Genomic DNA, 22,263 nt, shown 5'->3' with positions numbered 1-22,263 from the left:
CCCTACTTTGAAGATGGTGTAGAATGACAGAAGTCATCCCTCAAATTACGCAAAGCCAACTGAGGCTTGCGTCGAAGCATCCCTGTGTTCACATCGACACATATACCAGGGACGCTTCTTCAACCTTCATTTCTTTTGCATTACGTATTTTATGACTGCGTTTGTGTTTACTCTGATTTTTTGCTTATCTTTGCGTTATGTTTTAAGTTGATTGATGATTGTTATCACTTTCCTATTTAAGAGGTTTATTTAATTTAAATAAAAAAAAAATTGTGTACAACCGGAAAAAGCTTAGGATGGTAATAAAACTGATGCGTTGGACTTAAGCCAACGCATGGCCCAAACCGAAAGGACGCATCTCGAAAACACAAAACACTCGATTGCCTAGAAACCCTAGGTACATCCTTTCGTCTACTTAATAAATGAGGATGTTAGGCGCCACCTAACGTCACCACATCCTTTTCCCCCGACCTATAAAACGCAAACCTTCGAAATCTCTTATTCTTCCACCTTTTTCAATTTTAATTCGAAAACAATCCTAGCTCCTGAAACCTTACCTCCCTTCAATCAAGTCCATTACTCCGGTCAGCCTTCAGCAACAATGTCTTCAGGATCTGACAGCCAAAACCAGTCACTAAGCTATGAAGGCGTATCACCGGTAAGTTCCTTCTCATCTTCTTCTGCTTCAATGTCGCCCCCTCCAAACCCTCGTCGAACCTCGAAAACTCCCTTTCTGACCAAGCCTTCGCACGACAGGCCTTCCTTCATATCCCAACGACCATCTCGATCGAAACCCATCGAAACCACCACAAATTCGAAATCCTCTAAAACCCACCAAAAACCCAAAATCGCTGCAAAACCTAAACCAAAAACTCCCACCAAACCAAGGCGGCAGCGCCCTTCTTCCTCTACAGCTGCCGAGAAACCCTATACAAAGCCCGCCCTACCACCATTTATTCCAAATATTATGCCGGTGGATGCAACATATGACCCTATTCCCGCTCATCTCTACACCGCACCATCGCCCGCAGTGCGTCCACTTCCCTCATTTTCCATCCAACCCTTAGCCACCATTTACTCCATTGAAGCAGAAGAAGCTAGCCAACCCCTTCAACTGCCTTCACCCATTGTCATTTCATCTCTTTGGTCGCTGCATACCCCATCCGACATCTCGCCAATCACTCCTCTCAGGCCCAGCTCTAATAGTCCTGCGTCAGAGCAAAATAGCGCAGAACTTGTGGAATTGGCTAGAAGAGACGAGCAAGAAATTTTTAGAGTGATTTTGGCAAGTTTAAATCAGGGCCAAGTAGAAGAGGAACAAGTGATGCGTCCTGACCCTACCGACGCATCAATTGAAATTGATGAAGCGAAGCGTTATGCAATGATGTTTGAAGCAGAGTTGGAAGAAGAATAAGAGGGAGAAAGGGAAATTGGCCCGGACGCGTCGCAACCTCGCCAATCTAATGTGGATGAAGGGCTATCGAAAGAAAAGAGAGTGATGAGGAAAAGGAAATTAATTGTGGAGGATGAAGAAGAGCAGTTCGCATATGGTCCTGAGGATGTAACGCATGAAAGCTGCTCAAGGTCTAGAGTGTTTGAAAAGGAATTGGAGCAATACCAGCCCGCACAACAGGGGCGAAGGAAGTCGGCCCTCCAAAAAGAGTTGGAAAATGGATTAAGGGAGCTGGCGCGGGAAGCTAAAGCACACGAAGCGGGTAAATGCAAGGTAACTGACACGTTACTTAAACAAACCAAAAGGAGGAAGCACCAATTTAGTGACATCCTTGTCGAGAAGGGCTTCTTCCCTGAACATAACCCATTATCGCCATATATAACTGAAAATTTGGATGCAATGGGCTGGGTTCAACTATGCGTTGGGCATACGAGGATTTGACCCAACCTTGTCTACCAATTTTATAACAGTGAGTTTGATATGAAGAGAAATACGACGTTCGTTGATGGTGTTTTGGTGCGCTTTTTAGCTGAAAAAATCAATGAAGTGTTCAATATTGCAAGTAACTTGGATGCAGAGGGAAACTACATCTTGGAACATCCAACTCCAAGCCAAATAAAAGATGCGTTAGGAGTAGTGGCCAAACCTAGAAGCACATGGCAAACATCAAGAAATGGAGTAAAGATCTTAGCTTCCAGGAATCTGAAACCAGACGCAAACTTATGGTATTATTTAATTAAGAAAAGCATCATGCCTACAACGCATGATGAAACATTATCAAGAGAACGTGTCCTGGCCACTTACTGCATCATGCAGCGCAGTTCTCTAGACATAGGGAGGATAATAAGGGACAAGATCAAAGCTATTAAAGCAAAACCACGAGGACAACTCTATTTCCCTTGGCTGATCAGTGCGCTGTGTGAACGCGGGGCATCCCTCTAGGGGATGATTAGGAGGAAATTGATGGTCTAATGGATATCAAGTTGATCAGGCGTCTGCTTCACGGTTCGCCCCACCAGCTTGCCCTACCTCGGAAGGACGCGGTAGCCAGACCTCGACCCTTCCAACGCGCTCCCAAAATAAGATGCATCTGGGTGATTGAACACATGATGAAGCTTCGAAAAATGAAGATTACGAAGCGGAGCATCTACTGATGAAGAAGCGCGGCCAAACTTAAACATACCACCCCCAAAATCACCTTTTGGCCCCGTAAGAAAGGATTCTTGATCCAACGCAGCACGAGACTACCAATTTAGATCAAAAAATCCCTAGTCCCCTTCCTTTTCCCTTACCAGCTCCAATTCCAACTTTTGTACCTCATTCAATTATTTTTGAACCAACTGGGTTAGGGTCAAGCAACGCAGGAAATATTGAAGACCCAGTTGAAAGAACTGAAGAGCCAACACCGCCACACCCACACATTGATATTGACGAGTTGAAAACTTTCATTAGTGATCAACTCAGACCATTGAAACTTAAATTGGCATACAACAAAATAGGGTTCTAAGGGATTACATACAGCAGCAAACAAGAAGAATGCAGGACCAGTTTGTCTACACAATACAATATATTAATCAGGTCCTGGTTGGAATGTTTGCCTTGCCACTGCTACCTGCTCACCTAAGGAACCCTCTGCGCTTTATGGATGAAGACCCTGCCGAAGAACGCAGGGATGACGCGCCAGCACAATAAATTTGGGGGTGTTAGCTACTTTGTTTTATTTATTAATCTTTTGTATTTGTTTGATATGTTTGTTTATTCCATTACTGAGTTATCCAATGAAATGAATGAAATTTCTATCATTTTTCATCCTTGCGGTTGTCCTTAGCATACCTTTTTGTTCTTTAGCTATTTTCTCTTCTTGTGCGTTGTTTTACCTCAATGATAATATGAAATTTACAAGTACAGAGTATGCATTAGGAAAATAAACAAACCTGAACTTTTCTAAAAAGTCTACATGTTTTCTTTCTAATGCATGCAAGGTTTAAATTAAAACTCCTTTCGAAACTCTCAAAGCCTTTTCAAAATTTTGTTTATCTTTTAGCAATGAGGATTTAGCTGATCTCCAAAATTTGGGGTGAGGGAAATCCAAGTTAAGACACACTAATCGAGTACATCAAAAAGAAAGGAAACAAAATAGAAAGATGTTAAACACAAACTCCTCTATCGTTACTCTAAAAGAAAACCTCAAATTGGCATGAGTTAAAAATTGGAACATGCACTTAGCCGTAGTTGGATGCTCGCATGACACCCGTGGGGGCAAGCCAAAACGAAGTTAAGTCTCCTAGACCAATGTGTCCCAAAACTCCTTTATCTAGTTTAAAGAAGTTGTATCTTGAAACGCATGTATGCTAGATATGAGTTTAGTTGTGAAAGCTCTCATCCGTAGTTGGATGCTCGCATGACACCCATGGGTGAAAGCCAAAATGAAAGTGGGATATTTGGAACAACGCATGGGTAACTGAAAATTTATACTTTTTCTTTTAACCAACATTTATTTTAAAAGCATCTAATGCATTACTGGTATAGAAAAAACGAGAATGTTTTGAGAAACGAAAGGAGTTATTGACAAAAAGCTTGCTGCACCTGAAATAAAACATTCTTCCTTTTAGAAAAGAATCAACCTGCGTTATATTTTTCAAACTCTAGTCTCAAGCTTATAAGTGAATATGATGAGAGGTGGACCCTGCACACTAAAGACAATGGAGATAACAAAGAATTATTTGTGGAATGCTCGAGGACAAGTATTGTTCAAATTTGGGGGTGTGATAACTTGTTGAAATACAAGATATTATGGCTCAAAAGTTGGAACAATTAGGGTCTTTAATGATAAAATCTCATCATTTTTAGAGAGAACGCATGGAATTACTCGAATACTCTCAAACTCATGCAAAAGAATGTTTATTGCTAAAATACTGCGACATTAACGCATGATATTGTAGGTTCTCGACAAATATTCTAAGTGTTGCAGACAAAGTCTAACGCATGGGGCATGCGTCGGAGATTGAACTCTGTGGCTTGACTCCTTTCATTTCATCCTACTTACCGTTTTCATCTTCTCAGCTGATTAAGTGTTGGTTTTGTAAAGATAATCAGTTTCTTTATAAATTCACATATTTGATCTATCATACTTTGCCACTATTTATTTCTTGTTTATGTCGGATGCATCTATAACTTCATGCAAAATTCCATTTCGAAATGCTTAAACCAACTAAATCAATTGGTAAAAGAAACTTTAGCTTAAATTATTCGAGAGAATAAGTAAGCCAGCATCAAGTTAGAAATGCTTAGTATATCTAGAGATAGACGCACTGGTGTGTTTATTGCATCCCCTGATTGACGCATACATCCTAGAGATAGGTATTGTATGATATTCGCATTGAGAAGTGCCAAATAGAGTCTAACGCATAAACGGAGATAAACAAGTCATCTCATTCACATCATATTCTTGTTCATGTACATCTAATTTAGATCGACGCATATCACTTGCATCAAACTCCATTTTTCACACAACCCCTTATCCTCTACTTGACCCTTTTGTATCTTCTTGCACACACACAACAACTTAGTGTAAATAACCCATTTCTAAATTTACTTAGGATATTTCTACAACAGTTACAATGCAAGGTTTGCGTTAGTTTTAATCTAAATCCCTGAGTTCGTGTCTGGACTTACCAGAAAACTGAGTTGGATTTATACTTGGATCTGAGTCAGGAAAACTTGAACGTCTATAGAGGAGTGTCATGCATCCTATTGCACATCACTAACGCGTCATAAACGCATCAACACATCATTCATATTTACAGTTTTCCAATTACTTTATACAATACACTTCTAAGCTCGAATCACGAAATCAACGAACAAATATGCTTCACCGCATCGTTGTCATTTAATTGATCATGTAAGGCTTGCATTGCACGATGCGCACTGCATGATTGCATGACCTCATGCTTCATCGCATAGTCAAAGGTACATGATCATTGCTAAACGATCGTTTATGCTCATACAACATTGCTAAATGATTGAGTAAAGAGTTTACTCTCTCGTGTAAGCGATCACAAGGATTTGGTACACGATTAAGGAGACGCATTTCTTCGCCCAGACGGTTCAAGACCCAATTTGCTTGTTTGAACCGAAGACTCATTGTGCTTTATAATAGTTAGCTTTGTTTTTTTTTCTTTTTTTTTGAGGATTTGAGGCTAATTATCCCGGTTCATCAACTTTTATTTAATGTACATTAGATGTATGTTGGTTTATATGCCAAAGTGTATGACATATAGATTTAAAACCCATCTTAGGTTATGCATTTTATTTATGCACCATATATTATAAGTGTTATAATATAGTTTTTGGCATGATGAAATTACAAGAAAGCATGCGCATGCATCATGAAATATAAGAGTTATATTTATGCATGCATTAAGCATATTCATGCATCATCTTTATATTATTAGAGTTATAGTATAAGGGTGTATGGAAGCATGTATGCTTGGTTCGTTGCTTTGTTATATAAGTGTTATATAAAAGTAGCAATGAATGAACAATGCATGGAGCATGATACTTAAGCTTATTTATACGAGTTATGAATGCCTTGTATATGTAACATCGCATTGTGGATGTTTTTGGTTGTTTCCAGTTATAAGCATTATAATGAAAATTAGAACTAAAATCGATAAGAAAGAGTTGCATGCGGACTTAGGAGAACTCATGTTTTAAAAGATGAATTAGATAGATTTTCTACCAGCATGCAATAGTTGATCAAAGACTTCGTTAAAGAGTTTAATGGATGATGATCAAAAGTTGTTCTACTTTCCAAAGTAAATGTTACTTTTGGGAAAACCTAAAAAGTCACTTAGTTAAAACCCTTAGTCGTGTTTTTTCTAAGTAAACTAAACCCTAGGTTATAAAATACTCACTAGAAGGAAGAGATATATATGATATGTCAATGATTCCATTCACGTTTCTCCCTGAATGTTCACATTGTGAGATTCATGCTTGGTCTCGTGGTGGCCTGAGAGCAACCCCTTTCAGATGGTGTTTGCATGAGTCAATATCAAGGTGGATGGAGAGAGTATTCATAGTAAGTGGGTGAAGGATGTGTGTCAACATGTCCTGTTATCTCCTTCATTGGTTCGCACCGTGAGATCTTCTTGTATTGCCTTGTGACGCCCTGAGAGCGTCCCCCTCCGGATGGCTTTTGTGTAGTTGGTCAATATCAAGGTGAACTCCAGAAATGGATAGGATCACTTTAGTTTTTGCCCCAATCGAATTTTTTCCCTTCGGATTGGTTGCTTGGGGCGAAACTCTAGAATCTAAAATGAAGGGTCCACTTATGGGAAATTATTAAGCAAGTTAATGATTTCTTGACCAAATCAATGATGGCTAGTCGGTATAGGAACAAGAGTTGTTTTGATATTAATGGCTGATTGAGAATGTCTCAATTCAAAGGAGGGAAAAATTGACTACCCTTCGGTGGCTTTTTGTTTTAAACCTTTAAAGCGTCATTAAGAAACTAGATGTCACACGGGGTTCATTTCAATTTTTCTAAACCGTATTGGATGTTATTTCAACTAGTATTTGCTAAATTCTAATGTAGATTAATGTGTTTGTTTTTTTGGCAACATGAATGATTTTCCATTAGTTGCCTCTAATTTGACCGATTTCATACATTGGAAAGAGTCCGTTAAAACATATTCCGTGGTAAACGACCTCGAGTTTGTCATGGTTGAGGAGTGTCCTCAAGTCCCAACCCTTGATGCACCACGAAATGTTCGTAATGCATATGAGGTGTGGATGAAGGCTAACTTCAAATTTTTCTAGCATACATGATGCATTAGCCAAAAGGGTTGAGAATATGGTCATTGCACAGTAGATCATGGACTCGTTGCAAGAATTGTTTGAATGTCAGTTCCCAAGATAACCTCTGGTCTTTCTTGAATTTCAAGGAAGTAAAAGAGAAAGCAAGTGTTGCTGACTCTGGAATAGTTGATCGACGAGAAGTGTTCTCTGAAATGGAACTTGGAGCTTATTTAGGTTCTGATACTGATCCCACCACTCTCCAAATGAGGAAGAATTCTAAAGACAGTAAATGTGATTTATTTGTCTTCGAGATGTGTTTGGTAGAGAATGACGATTTTGCCTGGATACTTGACTCAGGTGCTACTAACCACATTAGTTCTTCCTACCAATTATTTAATTCCTAGAAAACATTGCCACAGAGAGAGTTGCCTCGACGAGTCGGTAATGGTGAGGTTGTTTCAGCTATTGCTGTAGGCAGACTGAAGTTATTTTTTTGACAAGAAACGCTATCTGTTACTGGATAATGTTTTTGTAGTTCTTCATATCAAAAGGAACTTAATCTTGGTTTCTTGTCTCATTGAACGAAGTTATACCGTCTCCTTTTCTGAGAGTTAAATGTTTATTTTCAAGAATGGTATGGAGATTTGTTTTGGTTCAATGAAAAATAACTTATATACTAAGGCCATTAGTCATCAAAGACTTGCTTAATACTGAAATGTTCAATACAACGTTAATTGCAAAAGACCAAAGGTTTCTCCTAAGGAAAACGCCTATGGCATCAACGGTTAGGTCACATAAACCTCAATAGGATTGAGAAGTTGGTGAAATGTGGACTTTTAAAGAGTTTAGAAGAAAACTCCTTACCAGTATGTGAATCATGCCTTGAAGGCAAGATGACCAAATAACCTTTTAATAGAAAAGGTTACAGAGCCAAGGAAACGTTAAAGCTTATACATTCAGACCTCTATGGTCCGATGAGCGTTGGAGCTTATACATTCAGACTTTTATTTCATCTCTTTCATAGATGATTATTCAAGATACGGGTATCTATACCTAATGCAACGTAAGTCTAAAGCTCTTGACAAGTTCAAGGAGTATAAGGCTGAAGTTGAAAATTTGTTAGGTAAGAAGATAAAAACACTACAATCTGATCATGGGAGAGTATATGGACCTCGAATTCTAGAACTATATCATAGAACATGGAATCACATCCCAATTCTCGGCCCTAGGTACATCTCAGCAGAATGGTGTATCGAAAAGGAGAAATAGAACCCTGTTGGACATGATTCGGCCAATGATAAGTTATGTTTATCTTCCAGACTCGTTTTGGGGATTTACAGTGGAGACTGCATGTTACATTTTGAACAACGTTCCCACGAAAAGTGTTTTTGAAACACCTTTAGCAGTGGAGACTGCATGCTACATTTTGAACAACGTTCCCTCAAAAAGTGTTTTGAAACACCTTTTGAGTTGTGGAGAGGCCGTAAAGATAGTTTATGCCACTTCAAGATTTGGGGATGTCCAGCCCACGTGATTGTGGGTAACCCAAAGAAGGTTGAACTGCGTTCGAAAGTTTGTTTGCTACCTTAGGGAAACGAGGGGTGGATACTTCTATAATTCGAGTGAGAACAAAGTGTTTGTGTCGAAAAATGCTATCTTCTTAGAGGTAGACCATATCAAGATCATAAGCCACAAAGTAAGCTTGTTTTACATGAGATTTCTAGTAAGACTACTGAGAGTTCAACAAGAGTTGTTTAACAGACTGATAGATCAACAAGAGTTGTTGATGTCGGTTCATCTAGTAAACCATCTCAAGAGTTGAGACTGCCTCGTCGTAGTAGGAGGGTTATAAACCTATATGATCGCTACATGGGTTTGACTGAAACCTAAAATATCATGTCTGATGATGGGGTCGAGGTTCCATTGTTTTATAAGCAAGCAATGGAAGATGTTGACAAAGATGAGTGGATTAAAGCCATGAACTAGAAGATGGAGTCTATGTACTTTGACTCTGTCTGGGAACTTATGGATCAGCTTGATGGGGTAAAACCTGTTGGGATTGGTATCCTAATTCTTCTAGAGTCTCGTTATTTTTAAACATACACATTGTTTTATGAATAATAACTGTTATTTCATTATGGCATTTACTCATATCCAATAAACAAAGCTCCATGGTTATCTTATGTAAACTTAAGCATGTATATGTGATATACTAGTGGATCATGCCTTAAGTGATAACCTAAATAGGTCTATAGTATAAGGATTAAGGTGAGATACTTGATCCTGGTGACACTACGGATATGACCTGCTTTGTAGAGGTTTGAAAGTATTGTAAACTACTACAGATGGTAGATCCTGACCATTCATGTGAAGACATGCGAGCGAGGGTATCGTATACAAAGAGTTTGTATAAGACCGGACCACGAGATGACTAGATTCTGTATATAATGTTGTTGATACTAGAGACTTACATCTCACCTAAACGATCATAGGTGACACGACCTCAATCTTGAGTGTTTTGGGAACCCCTGCCTTTGAGGGCGGTCTTTTGATTAGTATGGGTGAAAGTGCCAAGATTGCCAACTCATCATGCCTACCTTTTTGGGGACTTGTCTGATCTAGGAGTTGGAAACTCACTTACACAAGATGAAATTCACTCCTTCCTGAAATGGGGGTAAGTAGATAGATTACTCCTTTAAGGGCTAATTCCGGGGCTTGAACATAGTGGCCATAGCTTTTTGGAAGAGAGAACTCAGTCATAGTAGGACTATCACTTATGTTCATTAAAGGGATCAGTGGTACTTAAGGAGTTAGATGTAACTACAGAGGCATTACGGTTATTGGCTGAGTTATACTTATGAGCGATCTACGAAGGGTTGTCACACTGTTGATTGGTTAAGATGGACACATAATATATCTGTGGTAAGGAGATTTCAGCTGTCGGTCTTTAGTGAAGTGCCTGGCAGTTAACGGATGGTGGATACCATGACTAAAGAGTTTAGTCAGTTACTCACATACCGTTGGAGTTTCGAGCTATAGATCCATAAGGTACCCTTGGTAGCTCAATGGATTCAAGTTGAAGATCAGTTCTTGGTGTTGATTTGAAATGTTCATATTGAGAAGAGGTAATTTGATTATATATGATATGATCGATATGGTGTATGAGATACATCAAATGGAGGATTAATGTAAATGAGATTTACATTAAGTGCCATGGAACAGAAAAAGAGCTATGGTTTATATGTTTCATGAGATGAAATATTAAAATGTTATATATATATTATGGTAAGTTAGTTATCATTTATATTTATAATAATATTAATTATTGGATAATTATCTCTTTTTCTCTAATAACTAATTGAGTGGGAGCTTATTGGTGGTTTCATGGTAACCGTGAGATAAAATGAAAAATGTTTTCTTAATTTTAGTAAGAAAAAGAAGAAGTTATTTTGAGTTTTCCAATCTCGAAAAATACTCACGAATAGTTGTCAAGTAAATTAGATTTACTAAGTGACAACTTGGAGTTAGCTAAACATTCGTGGAGTGTTCTTAGACAATAGAAACTCAGTTAAGCGATGAGCTAAACGATAAATGATTATGGTGCTTTTGCTAGACGATCACATAGATTTTCCTAAACAATTGGGCATCGGCCTGTACAATAGGTTGTTCCTTCTCCCCCTTGCTCAATCATTTACACGATTGTGGTTCCTCCGGCTTTCTATCTCAAACCAAGTCCACATAAAGTCCACCCTCTGGATTCTCACACCGAGAATACCAAGGTAACCTTCTTGGTGGTCATACTCAACTCGACATGGTCGAGGGTCTGTGGAGGCCGTTCGTGGTGCTTGGGGTGTTCGTGACCTTGACGATCGCTTAGTTCGAGTGCGTAGTGTTTATGCACTGTAGCGGTTGTGTTAGATGAACGTTCGTGTGTTGCTGCGTTGCTATGATCGAGCATTCGTGATCAAGGAACTTGAAGATGAGCATTCTTGTCCTTGATCTATTGTATAGCATGCTATAATTTCTATATTTCACATAACTGTATGTTTCCATTTGTGATTGTAATTGTAAAGTTTATATATGATTGAAATTTGGAAAGATCATTCCGCTGCTCGTGGAAATCCTCTTGTCTGATTCTTTCAATTGGTATCAGAGCCAGATCGTTATGATATTCCAAATTTCAATTTTGTTTTGAACTTCTTTTACAGTCTTTGTGGGTTTTCTACATTTGTGTTTAATTGTTTAATGCATTTATGGATGAAGTTGATGAATGTTTTCAGGTTTAATTGCCTTTGTTTAAAGCTTTCTTCAATTACAAAATGTTAATTTGTAAAGGCCCCTGTGTTTTTTTGGGCGTAATTAACTTGCAATTGAGTCTGTAATTCAAAGAATTTGAGTTAATTGAGTCATTAGTGATGAAGTTTCGAAGCATAGTGATGCGGTTCTCAATGAGGAAGAAGACCAAGAGTTGGTCGCATCGTGTAGTCTAAGGTAAACGATTGTTGGGATTTATCTAAGTGATCATGTAGATTTTTCTTTATGATTGTTTAATATTTACTAAACGATGGGGTAAATCGTTTACTGTATCGCGTAACGTTGGTTGCCCGATCGCGTAGATGCTGGCGGTAGACGATCGTAGTGGGAGCATTTGACTCTCATCGTTTAGTAAAAGGCGCGTGTTAGATGATCGTGTAGTTAGCTTGCTTCATCGCTTAGTTACTACCTACACGATCGCGTGGTATACGATACGAAGGTGCTCGCTAAGCGATCGTTTAGGCGATGGTGCTTTGCTGCATCATAGTCGTTTAGACGATCGTGTAAGGCTAGCATTGTACGGAGCGTGCTAGGCGATCGCGTACGTCGGGCTTTATCGCATAGTAAAAGGTACATGATCGTTGCTAAATGATCGTTTAGCTTTGGGAGCATTGGTAACAATAGAGAAAATTGTTTGTTCTTTTGTGTAGACAATAGCGGGGAGTTTGGTGCATGATGGTTGGAGAGGCGTTGCTTCGCCCGGACGGTTCAAGACTCGATTTGCCTGTTTGAACCAGAGACTCCTTAGTTTTGTAATAGTTAACTTTCCTTTTTGTGGATTTGAGGTTATTTCGCCTGGTTCATGAACATTTATTTATTATACATGTGATGTATGGTGTTTATATGCCAAAGTGTTTGACATATAGTTTAAAAACGCACCTTAGGTTGTGCAATTATTCTTGCATCATGTATTATAAATGTTATAATCAAGCATGAAGAAATTACACGAAAACATGCATATGCATCATGAAATATAAGAGTTATATTTTGCATGCAGTGAGAATATTCATGCATCATCCTTTTATTATAAGTATTATAGTCTAAGGGTGAATGGAAGCATTTTATGCTTGTTTCATTGCTGTTTTGTATAAGTGTTATATAAAAGAATTAGTAATGAATGAACAATGCATTGAGCATGACACTTAGTTTGTTTATATCGTTATGAATGCCTTGCATGTGTTAGCTTAGCTTGTGGTTTTGTTTGATTCTGTTTATAAGTGTTATAAAGGAAATTAGAACTAAAATCGATAAGGAAGAGTTGCATGCGAACTTAGGGTGAACTCAAGTTTTTTAAAAGGGTTTTAAAATTTGATTGAGATAGACCCAAGTTCAAATGGTTCTAAAGAGTTTATAACCTAGATTAATCTTTTAAAATCAATTTATAAACGTGAATTAGATAGATTTTCTACAAGCATGCGACAATTGGTCAAAGACTCTGTTAAAGAGTTTAATGGATGATGATCAAAAGTTGTTTAACTATCCAAGGTAAAAGTTACTCTTGGGCAAACCTAAAAGTCACTTAATTAAAATCCTTAGTCGTGTTTTTTCTAAGTAAACTAAATCCCTAAGTTATAAAATACTCAGTGGGAGGAAGAGATGTATCTGATATGTTTATGATTCCACTCACGTTTCTCTCTGTATGTTCACACTGTGAAATTCATGCTTGGCCTCGTGGTGCCCTGAGTCCATCCCCCTTCGGATGGTGTTTGCATGTATCAATATCAACGTGGGCAAAGAAAGTTTTTATAGTAAGTAGGTGAAGGGTGTATGTCAACACATCCTATGGTCTCTGTCATTTGTTCACATTGTGACATCATTCTGTACTCTCTCGTGGCACCCTGGGAGCGTCCCCCTTCATATGGGTTTTGTGCAGTTGGTCAAGATCAAGGTGAACTCTAGAAATGGATAGGGTCGCTTTAGGTTTTGCCCCAATCGGATTATTTCCCTTCGGATTGGCTGCTTGGGGCAGATCTCTAGGGCCTAAAATGGCGGGTCACACTTACGGGAGATTGTCAAGTACGTTAATGATCTCTTGACCAAATCAATGATGGCTAGTCGTTATAGGAACAAGAGTTGTTCTGGTATTAATGATTGGTTGAGAACTTCTCAATTCAGATGAGAGATAATTGACCACCCTTTGGCGGCTTTTGTCCTAAACCTTTAAAGCGTCACTGTGAAACTTGATGTCACACGGGGTTCATATTGGTTTTGTTAAAACCTTATTGGATGTTGTTTATTTTACAACTGGTATTTGCTTAAAACCTAACGTAGGTCAACGTTTTTTTTTCCTTTTTAGCAACTCGTTAGTATTTCCATCAAGTGCATTTATTATGACCGATTACATATAGTGGAAAGAATCGTGTAAAACGTACTTCGTTGCAAACGACCTCGAATTTGTCATGGTTAAGGAGTGTCCTCAAGTCCTAACCCTTGATGCACCGCGAAGTGTTTGCAATGCATATGAGGTGTGGATGAAGGCAAATTCATTGGCCCAACTTCACATTTTGGTTAACATCCCTGATGTTTTGGCCAAAAGGGTTAAGCATATGGTCATTGCACGAGAGATCATGGACTCGTTGCAAGATATGTTTGAACGTCAGTTTTTACTTGTCGAGCACAAAGGGATGGATGATGAAACCAGTAGTTTCAGTTGTTCTGACACTAATCCCACTACTCTCCAAAAGAAGAGGAAAGATAATAAATTTGATTTATTGGTCTTGGAGATGTGTTTGGTAGAGAATGATGATTCTGCCTGAATCCTTGATTCAGGTGCTACCAATCATGTCAGTTTCTCTTACCAAGAATTCAGTTCCTGGAAAACGTTGCCACAGGGAGAGATGACTCTACGAGTCGACACTGGTGAGGTTGTTTTAGCTGTTGCTGTAGATACCTTGAAGTTTGACAAGAAACGTTATCTGTTACTGGATAATGTTTTTGTAGTTCCTCATATTAAGAAGAACTTAATCTCGGTTTCTGGTCTCATTGAACAAGGGTATACCGTTTCCTTTTATGAGAATAAAATGTTTATTTTCAAGAATGGAATGAAGATTGGTTATGGTTCAGTGGAAAGTAACTTATATGTACTAAGGCCATTAGTCATAAAAGCCTTATTTAACATTGAAATGTTCAGTACGACAACAACAACTAAAAGACCAAAGGTTTCTCCTAAGGAAAACGACCATCTATGGCATCTAAGGTTAGGTCACATCAACCTCAATAGGATTGAAAATTTGGTGAAAAATGGACTTCTAAAGAGTTTAGAAGAAAACTCCTTGTCGGTATGTGAATGATGCCTCGAAGGCAAGATGACCAAACGACCTTTTACTGGAAAAGGTTACAAAGCCAAGGAAGCCTTGAAGCTTGTACATTCAGACGTTTGTGGTCCGATGAATGTTAGAGCTCAGGGTGGGTATGAATATTTCATCTCTTTCATAGATGATTATCGAGATACCGGTATCTCTACCTAATGCAATGTAGGTCTGAAGCCCTTGACAAGTTCAAGGAGTACAAGGGTAAAGTTGAAAACTTGTTAGGCAAGAAGATAAAAACACTAATATCGTGATGGAGAGTATATGAACCTCCAATTCCAGAACTATATGATAAAACCATGGATTGCGTCCCAACTCTCGGCCTCTAGTACACCTCAGTAGAATGGTGTATCAGAAAGGAGAAACAGAACCTTGTTAGACATGGCTTGGTCTATGATGAATTATGCTCATCTTCCAGACCCATTTTATGGTTTTGCAATGGAGACTGCATGCTATATCCTGAACAAGGTTCCCTAAAAAAGTATTTCTGAAACACCTTTTGAGTTTTGGAGAGGCTGTAAAGGTAGTTTACGCCACTTCAGGATTTGGGGATGTTCGACACATGTGCTAGTGACTAACCCAAGGAAGTTGGAACCACATTTGAAGGTTTGCCCCTTTGTAGTCTACCCCAATAAAACAAGAGGTGGATACTTTTATGATCCGAGTGAGAACAAAGTGTTTGTTTCTACAAATGCTATCTTCTTAGAAGAAGAACACATCCGAGATCATAAGCCACGGAGTAAGCTCATTTTGCATGAGATTTCTAGTGAGATTGAGACTACTGAGGATTCAACAAGAGTTGTTGAATAGGCCAACAGATCAATAAGAGTTGTTGAGGTCGGAACATCTATTCAACCAGCTCAAGAGTTGAGACTGCCTTGACGTAGTGGGATGGTTATGTACCCACCGGATCGCTACATGGATTTGACTAGCCTAAAATGTCATTTCGAATGATGGGGTCGAGGATCCGTTGTCTTTTAAGAAAGAAATGGAGGATGTTGACAAAGATGAATGGATTAGAGCCATGAACCAAGATATGGAGTCTATGTACTTCAATAACGTCTTGGAGCTTGTTGATCCGCTTGATGGGTTAAGACCTATTGGGTGTAAGTGGATCTATAAGCGAAAGAGGGGTTCATAGTTTCTATAAGCGAACCAGGATGTGATTATACGAAAACTTTCTCACTTGTTGTCATGCTCAACTATATCTAGATACTCCTGTCCATAGCCACATTTTATGATTATGAAATATGGAAAATGGACACCAAGACTGCCTTTCTTAATGGTAATCTTGAGGAGACCATCTATGTGACTCAGCTAGAGGGGTTCATTGTTCCAGATCACGAGCAAAAAGTAAGCCATCGCAACGTCCACCATGCGTCAAAGGAAAGCCTTGATGACTAAAATTAGGTGGACGCAATATGCGATGCATGTCTTAGGTTATTCGTTTGTTCTCATGCGTCGGTGGACATGTGTCGGAATGGAAAATATGCGTTGATCTCATATGCAATGACCATACATTCTTGTCACAAGTTTTCTTGCGCTCGCGCCAAGTATAATGCGAACGCAAATTTCTCGGGTGATTCGAGGTCGAACTTAGGGACTTATAGCTGAATGTTTGTAGTGATGTGTTTTCAGCGGATGAATAAAAGAATGATGGGGGTTATAAGCTAAGCACTACTCCTACTCCTAACTAACAGATAAAGCAGTGGGACTATGACTGAGAGGTAGAGACACGACAACTGTTGACGTGTAGTAAAATGCATGGAAAAATAGATAAAATGTGAGAATGTCTTCACCGCAAGCCTAAGCTTGATTGCAAGGGCAACCCCAGCCAATGCAAGCTATGCGATCATGCTACACACACTTGTGCCTAATTCTAGGACGCATGTGATGTATATGTGATACTGTTGAGAAGCCTATGCCTAAGCCTCCATAACCCGCTCATGTGCTCTCACACATAAGCGTGATGACCACATACCACTATATCCTACTTCTGGATGCATGCAATATCCTATCGGTAGGGTGCATACATTGTGTAATAATAAACGAAGCTTGTCTCTAAGTTCACCATTCTTGCTTATGCGATCTGATCCGCTCTCTCGAGTCTTAGATCTGGTTTTTAGACTACTCTCCCAAGTATGCCTAAATGATGAATGATGCGCTCATAAGACAAGGTAATCGCATACCTGGTTTACGTAAGATTATTCCTATCTCTAGTGAACACTTGCTTACATTGCTTAATGTAATCAATCAATTACCCTCTCAGGTAGTTAGTTGCTGCTAATTTTACTCATAGACAAGCATTATGTCTGCTTATAGACAAGCGTTGCTACATCTTCACACTAAGCAAATAAGGTTTTCTCACAACACCCATGCAACGCACACCTCCCGGTGGTTTGCTACATGCTTCATATTCCTATGTCGCATGATTAAGTATGCGATACTCTAATAATCTTACTCAATGATGCAATGAAAGTTAAGGACACTAAGTAAATGAAGATGGAGATGGAATTGAAGGAAATATAGAAATGCATTGATCACAAAATGTATTAATTCCTCAAGCAAATGATCACAATATAAGTAAAGAAGAGAAATGGAAAGGCTAGCTGGAAGTAATGTCTTCCTTCCAGCAGATGCGTCTCAATGCTACCGGTGGTGCCATGGAAGGGCGGTGGAGCAGACTCTTTCGAGCTCTGACTCTGGCGAAGGCTTCGGTCGTCACTCGAAATGGATGAAGGAGATGATGAACTCTCAAGCTATCTTCTCACGCTTTGGTCTGGTTCACAAGAATCCACCCTAAGGCGAGCCTCAGGCAAAAAACCTTGGATGAAATGAAATTTTGCTCATCGGCTTCTATTTATAGAGCTTGATCGTCGATAGCATTAATGGACCTGCTCTGATTCTAACACTCGCGGCGCGATGGTCCTTTTCTGAATCTCTGCTGCTAACGACGTGGTAGGTGAACTATCAACATCATCTTTTGATACTCCTGAGGTATGCGTTCTTGATGCATTCCACCAACCTTGCGGGTGCCCTTCTATTATGGTCATCATTATGTAGCCGCAAATTCTATGCAATGGACGCATGCGGTCGATGGCCGCAACATCCATGCGTTAAACGTATGCGTTCGATTCTGCAATGGAGAAATTCTCTGCATGCGGTCATCTTTGTGATAGCCCGGCTTCCGCGTATGCGTCCGCTTCCTGCGTTGGCTACAAAGATAAACAATTGAATGCATAATAACGCATAATATTGGGTGAGCCGAGATTCTTATTGCCGATCGACACAAACTTATTTTCTCATGAATTCCTAACATATTCACCTCATATTTTATTTAACAACCCTCATAATTCTAAATAAAAGGACTAAGATGACGCGTATTTCTGCCCGTCATCAATTTCATGAGATGAAATATTAAAACTATAGGTTATAAATATAATATGATAAGTTGGTTATCATATTTATTTATAATAAATTAATTATATGATAATTAATTCTTTTTCTCTAATAACCAATTGAATGGGAGGTTATTGGAAGTTTTATGGTAACCGTGAGATGAAAGAAAAATGGTTTTCCTAAATTAGAAGTTGTCTCATTCGGAAAGTACTCCAAGAATAAGCTATCAAGTGAAAGAGTTTCACTAAGCGATAGCGTTGAGAGACTACATGATCAGTTAAGTGATCGCTTACCTTTGACTATACAATAGTTAATTAGCTGATTGTTGCTACACGATCGGGTAGCATAGTTTATGTGATAGGCTTCTGTTTACTAAACGATCGAGCACATCGTCTATATGATAGACCAGCTTCTTATCTCCCACTTGCTCGATTGTCTACTCGATCATAGTCCTCCTGTCTCTTCCTCAAGGCAAGATTAGATAGAGCCCACAACTTCTGAATTCTTACACTGAGAATACTAGGGTAAATCATTGTGGTGGTGTTCTTACTCGGTTCGTGAATCGAGTTGGACTCGATTGGGTTCGAGGAGCTGTTGGCTATTCGTGTTGTTCGTGTGGTGATCCTTGCAGTCGAGTGTGTTATTATTGGATGCATTGGAGACTAATCGAGGGATTCTTGAAGAATGGTTCTTCAAAGGTATGCCTCCTCTATCTCTTGTATCATCTTAAAGCATGCTGTAATTTCTATATATGCATGACATGGTAGTTTCCATTATTATTGTAATGGTTAATGTTCAATTCGAATGGAATTTGGAACAATCCCTTCCACTGCTCATGAAAATCCTCGTATTCGATTTCCTTCAGAAACAATGGTCATATCGTGTAGCTTAAGCTAGACGATCGTTTAGATTTGGCTATGTGTTTGTGTAGAATTGTTCTACCCAATTGTATAATATTTGCTAAACGATCGCATAGTTAATGCTTCACGATCATGTAAAGTGTTTACTCGATCGTGTTGTGTTGGTTGCATGATCGCATAAACGATCGAGGGTAAATGATCACATTGTATTTGATACTTGACGCAAGGCGTGCACGATAAACGATCGTGTTGGCTATCATGCTCATCGCATAGTCATTAGCTACACGATCAAATGGCATGCGTTACTCGATGCGCGCTGCACGATCGCGTGGACTTTCATGCTCATCGCATAGTCCTAAGCCATGCGATCATTGTTACATGATCATTAATACTCGATGTGCATTACTTAACGATCAAAAGAATTTGCTACACGATCAAGTGATGAGGCTTCAAGGCGGGCAGTTCAAGACTTGGTTCACCTATTCGATGTGCATTACTCGACGATCAAAAGGATCTTTTTCGGTTTTGAGACAAATTATCCCAATCCATCAACTTTTATTAAATGTGCATGTGATGTATGTTTATTTTATATGCCATAATGTATGTCATATAATTTTAAAACCCACCATAGGTTATGCATTTTTCATGCATCATCTTTATATTATAAGTGTTACAATATATTAGTATGCATGATTAAATTACCTTAAAGCATGCTCATGCATCATATAATATAAGAGTTATAATATATGCATGCATTAAAGCATATCCATGCATCATCTATATTATAAATGTTATAATATAAAGTTGTATGTTAGCATGAAATGTATGCTTAGTTCATTACTTGGGTTATATACAAGTTATATATTAGTAATAAATAAACATTGCATGAAGCATGACACTTAGGTTTGTTTATAAAAGTTATAAATGCCTTATGAATGTCTAGCTTAGCAATGTGAATGGTTTTAGTTGTTTCATTCTTTATAAGAGTTATAACTAATGAAATTAGAATTAAAATCAATAATAAAGAGTTGCATGACAACCTTAGGCTTTAATCATGTTTTAAAAGTGTTTTAAAATTTGATTGAGATAAACTTAAGATCACGTTTCTAATAAGATTAGAAACCTAAGTTTGATCTTTTAATTTAGTTTAATAGGATTAAATTGACTAATAAAAGATTAAATATGTGACAAATGTATCTATAAGGGACCTTTTGGCTAAGGTTGGTTCTGGCTAGGCTGGGGTACTTAATTCGATGAAGACGTCGTACCTCTACTTGGGAACCTACTTGGAAATGTGAATTAGATAGATTTGTTATATGCAAGAAAATTTGCTAAAAATCTGTTAAATTGTTTAATAAGACTTGAATCAAACTTGTTTAATTATCAAAAGAAAGTGTTGTTTTTGAGAAAATTAAATAAACCACTTAGTTAAAATCAATAGTCAGATTTTCTAAGTTAATGAATCCCTAGGTAGAACATTCAGTGGGAGTTGGGGTATATGGTACTTTACTTTACCTCTACACGTTTCTCCCTAAAAAGTTCACACCGTGAGATCTATCCTCGGCCTCGAGGCACCTCTGAAGTGTCCCCCTACGAGTGGCATTTGGGTAGGTTAATAACAAGGTGAATGGAGAGAATGTTCATAGTAAGTGGGAGCGGGACGTGTGACAACATATCCTTCGATCTTTCTTATTAGGTTGGATAAAGTTTTAGTGCATCACCTCGTGGCACCCCGGAAGTGTCCCCCTAAAGGATGACTTTTTTGCACAACTCTTTATTTGATCTAGAGAAATGGATAGGGTTGCTTTAGTCTCTTGTCCTAATCGGGTTTTTCCTAAGGTTGGCTCATTAGAGCGGGACTCTAGGGCCTAAAATGAGGTGTTACAGTTACACATAATTGTTAAGGATGTTAATAAATTCTGGACCGAACAATGGTGACTGTTAGATTCAGTTACAAGGAGTTATTTCTTCTAATGGATGAGATTATCTCATTCCAGGGAAGAGACACTTGATTACCCTACGGTGACTCTTGTCCTGCCTCACTGGAGCATCATTACAAAATAGATGTCACTTAGGGTACACTAGAACTATTTTGCTAAAACTTAATTGTTATTAAAAGTAGTTTAATGCAAGTAGACTTATTAAGTTTCTTCATTTTTCAGCAATTTTATTATGGCTATCGCTTCTCTATCTTTACTTGCCGCCAAGAAACTGACTGGCGAAAATTATGTTAGTTGAAAGAATTCTATTAACATGATACTTATCATCGATAACCTAAGATTCATCCTTATGGAGAAGTGTCTTCCTATTCCACCTTCTAACGCTGTTGAAACATTCAAGATGTGTATGAGTACTGGACAGGGGCAAACAGAAAGGCTCGAGCGTATATCTTGGCCATCCTTAATGACGTTTTTGCCAAGACACATGAGCCCATGATCACTGCACGCGAGATCATTGAGTCCCTGAGCGGAATGTTTGGACAACCATCCGTGTAGCTCAGGCACGATGCTCTGAAGTACATCTTCAACTCACGCATGAAGTAGGGAACATCTTTTCGGGAACATTTTCTAAATATGATGGTCCACTTCAACGTGGCAGAGACGAATGGGTTGAGCATCGATGAGGCTAGCCAAGTTAGCATTATTCTGGAGTCATTACCAGAAAGCTTCCTTCATTTCGTTAGCAACGTTTTTCTAAACAGGGTTGACTACAACCATACAACTCTACTCAATGAGTTGTAGACTTTCCTATCTTTGCTGAAAAGCAAGGAGAAGAAGCTTGGTGATGCAAATGTTGCCTCATCTTCCAAGAAGTTCCATAAAGCTACAACCTTTGGAACTACGTCTACACCTTCTACTTCAGGCACTAGAAAGTGGAAGAAGAAGAAGGTTGGTAAAGGGAAGGCGTCTGCTAACCCACAATCTGCTGCTCTAAGGGGTAGGAAACTAGTGAGGGTTTATAAAGGAAAGTGTTTCCATTGCAACCAGGACGGGTATTGGAAGTGAAACTGCCCACGTTATTTGGCTAAGAAGAAGAAAGTCAAACAAGGTAAATGCGATTTACTAGTTTTGGAAACTTATTAGTGGTGAATGATGATTTTGTCTAGATTATTGACTCTGAGACCACTAAC

This window comes from Benincasa hispida, chromosome 10 (genome assembly GCF_009727055.1).
Source record: "Benincasa hispida cultivar B227 chromosome 10, ASM972705v1, whole genome shotgun sequence".
NCBI lineage: Eukaryota > Viridiplantae > Streptophyta > Magnoliopsida > Cucurbitales > Cucurbitaceae > Benincasa > Benincasa hispida.
This window is presented reverse-complemented; position numbering follows the sequence as displayed.